Source organism: Lontra canadensis, unplaced genomic scaffold, assembly GCF_010015895.1.
Source record: "Lontra canadensis isolate GAN:19392208 unplaced genomic scaffold, GSC_riverotter_1.0 scaffold1, whole genome shotgun sequence".
Lineage (NCBI taxonomy): Eukaryota > Metazoa > Chordata > Mammalia > Carnivora > Mustelidae > Lontra > Lontra canadensis.
In genome coordinates this window covers 29851538-29855571 of record NW_022630995.1, presented here as the reverse complement: position 1 = coordinate 29855571, position 4034 = coordinate 29851538, and the positions used below count along the sequence as shown (strand labels likewise).

Below are 4034 nucleotides of genomic sequence, written 5' to 3'. Positions count from 1 at the left end.
TTCCCACCTGCAGCATAATTATAATTCTATTTTGATGTAGGCAGTGCTACAGTAGCTAAAATCATTTTCACTTTTTCCCAGAATATACCACGGAGAAATGAAAGATAATACACCCTATTTTAAAACAATATTGTTTTCCTGAATTTAAGCAGTACAATGTAGTCATAATTCAGGAACAGCTCACGTATCCTTTAATAGAAAAATGAACAATTGCTGTCCATGTTGAGAAACACGAACAAAATTAAGTAGACATCACGAGTGTCTCTCAATATTTTGTTAATGAGATTGCTTTCATGATTTTCTAAATCAAAATTAGTTATTCAGAAATGTTTGGTTTCTTATAATATGTTTTGATTTGATTTTTTTCTACACATTTAAATGGAATATAGGGTTGAAACATTTTGGAAACAGATGGAAAAAATGTATCTTGGCATTAATGATTTAGACATTGGAGGGAAATACATGCTCACATGAATTTATATTCATATATGTGTATGTACATATGCAAGTATTCAACATATATTCAAATTTGATTTGAGTAGTTCGGAATTTCATTTTGTTTTTAAAAGTACAATTAGGAACTTCACTATTTGTCATCAGGATGGACCCACAAAGATATCCAGAACAAAATCCCTAGAATTTATGAGTATGTTATATGGTAAAGGATTTTACAGTTGTCATTAATGTTATGGACCTTAAAATAGGGAGATGATCTCATATTATCTCACTGGGTCCAATCTAATCACACAGTCCCTGAAGGCAGAGAACTTTGCAAAGTGAAGTGAGAAAGATGAGGTAGCCAGAGAAGTGAGAGATATTTAAAGCACAAGAGGGGATCGATGCACCATTGTTGGAGGAGCAACTTGGAAAACATGAAGAAGAATGCAGACAATGTCTAGGACCAGAGGAAGTGAGACTTATATTACTCTGCCCTAGAAGAAGAAAATTATTGCCTGTCTTCCATCCAAAGCTGTAGCCCCCTCAGTATAGGTTCCTATCATGTGGCAGCCATACAAGTGTGGCTTTCAGATAATTGGTAAAAAGAGAATCAGCTGTGCACTGTGAAACTGGCTCACAGTCTCCAGCTGTGGCTGGCTTTAGACTGTACTTGAGCTTGTTAGCCTTGGCCTTCTAGGAAGTCCTCATCAATGACTGAGTACCATGGATATACAAGAACTTGCTGTTGTGGTCAGTTCAGGAATCCATACTGTGGAGCTGTACTCTGCTTTGAGGCTCTTTTTACCCAATGTTCCTTCCCCCATCCCCTTCTTTCAAAAATATAGGACCTGCATTACAGTCTGAAGGCTTTTCTTGCCTATTCTTTCCTACTCTCCCTTTTAACATTCATAGGCATTATCCCTCAGTAAATCTGTATTTCTAATTCCACCTTAGTATCTGCTGCCCAGGGGATCTATCTAATACATAAGATTAATTTATTAATTTTCCTTAATTTTCTTTTTCTCTGGGTGGTTTTCTGTGACTTTGAAGATATGTGCTTTTCTTGAACTAATTTTTTTCTCTTTTTTATGTGGCTTAATTTGATCATTTGTAAGATACTGCTATGGCCTGACTGTGTCCCCTCAAAATTCATATACTAAAATCTAATCTCTAAGCTGATGGTATTAGGAGGTAGAAGATGATTAGAACTCTTATTAAAAAGGCCCACATAGCTCCCTTACCCCTAAGACTGTGTGACCACACAGCAAGAAGGTACTGTGAACCAGAAAATAAGCTCTTACCACAAACCAGAATGTGCTAACACTTTGATCTTATACTTCCTATCTCTGTATCTGTTGTATATAAGCTACCCAATGTATGATATTTTGCCTGTACTGAAACAGAGGAGTATTTCAGGATTTATTGTGTTTTTTGAGGGGGGGTGAGTTAAATGTATGCATGTAATGATCAGCATCAATCTATGTAAATCTATTTTTTCTTCAGGATTTATATATTCATTTAACCCATGTGTACTGAGCACCTATTATAGGTTATAGTCTGTTCTAGTGCTGGGACATACCAATGGATAGTACAGACAGAAACTTTGCCTTTATTGAGTTTATTTTATTCTACTGAATGGAAACTATAAATAAATTTAAAGATAAATAAAATATATTCTATTTAGATGCTCTTAAGTAATATGGAGAAAAATAAAGATAGAGATGAGTGGGTCCAGAGTGTTTCCTTATCCTCCATCAGGTCATAGGAAGCGAATTCAGAGGCTCAGAGATAACTTGGGAGTTGCGCATCTATGTTTCAGAATCGATGTAAACAAAGATAAAAGGCACCATGATATTAGTAATGATGTTCACAAATAAAATAGTAGCCATGGTATTGCTAGTGTTGTAAAGGGAAAGGAGTGATAGTCTAGACAGAAGTACACAGATTAAGTAATCCAGCATGAGTCTATACTTTCCATATATTCACATCTTAAAGACTCTCAAAATTACTTTTATTCATTCATGACATTATAATGATGCAGGGCTTTTTAAAACCAATGGCTAAATTTGATGTATGATGAAAAACACAGATATCCTGTATTTCTTATTTAGCTATTATCTGTAGGTCTCTTCATTAAACTAAGGTTTTCCAAAATTCTTCATTTGTAATGTTCTAATTCTGAGATGCTTGGCGATTTTTGCTGTTTTTGATCATATTACCATGTGTCCAAGTAGTAATATCTAAATATGTGGTAATCTTATTTCAGTGGTGCTTCAGAATTTAAGATTTTTGGAGATATATTAAGCCTCATTAAACATTCACATTTAATTAAAAAGCAAATATGTGATAACATCAAAACAAAGAAATGAATTCAGATCACAGATGGATTAGCATATAAATCTATGAATTAATAAATAAACAAAAGCAGAAAATTCACATCTTACATCTCTACATAGAATATTTCTTCTGGCACCAAACTAAGATACATTTGGATTTCATCAATATTAAAATATGTAAAATACATGTTTATATTGCCTCTATATAAGGTTAAAATCATCAATAGACCTTGGGGCCTAATCATGCTAGTAGCACATGTGTCCTAAAAGGAAAGGATGTCACTTTATCACATCAGTTGCTTTTTAATGATTAATTGCAGAATTCATGTGCATGTATTTGCAATAGATTGGATCCATCTAAGACTACTTACTTCATTCCTCTGTGTCTGGGGAGAACAATGTTAGAGGACTGACATTACCTGACCTTAATATTTAGTACAAAACTGCAGTAATCAGGACAGTATGTTGGTAAAAGAGTAGACAGATCACTGGGCTAGAATAGAGAGCCCCAAAATAGACCCACATAAGTATAGTCAACTGATATGTGACAAAAAAGCAAAAGCAGCACCACAGAGTAAAGATCATCACTGCAACAAGTAGTGCTGGAAAAATAGGACATCTACATGTGAAAAAATGAATCTGAACATAAACCTTATAGCCTTCACAAAAATTAAATCATAGTGCTCACTTTGGAAGCACATATACTAAAGCTGGAAAAATACAGAGATGATTAGCATGACTCCTGTGCAAGAAGGACATCCAAATTTATGAAGCATTCAACATTTTTGGAAATAACAGCTGTTGGTGAGGTTGTGGAGAAAAGGAAACCCTCTTACACTGTTGGTGGAATGTATACTGGTGCAGCCACTGTAGAAAAGAGTATGGAGGCTCCTGAGGAAGTTAAAAATAGAACTACTCTATGACCCAGCAATTGCATATCTAGGTACTTATTCAAAAGATACAAAAATTCCAGTTCAAAGGGGTACATGCATCTGATGTTTTTAGCATCTTTATCAATAGCCAAGTTATAGAAAGAACCCAAATGTCCATTGACTGATGAGAGAATAAATAAGAAGTACTGTGTATAACACACACACATATACAGTGGAATATTACCCAGCCATCAGAAATAATGAAATCTTGCCATTTGCAGCGACGTGGATGGAACCAGAGAATTATGCTAAGTGAAATAAGTCAGTCAGAGAAAGACAAATACCATATGATTTTGCTCATATGTGGGATTTAAGAAACAAAACAGAT

The 4034-nt window shown here is 34.6% G+C and overlaps 1 non-coding gene across 1 annotated transcript; it reads left to right on the top strand.

Annotated features, from left to right (window-relative positions):
• Positions 1-3454: 3454 nt before the first annotated feature.
• On the top strand, positions 3455-3561 carry LOC116871636. Its single transcript, XR_004383459.1, has one exon. It is a non-coding gene; the product is annotated as a U6 spliceosomal RNA (small nuclear RNA).
• The last annotated feature ends 473 nt before the right edge of the window (positions 3562-4034 follow it).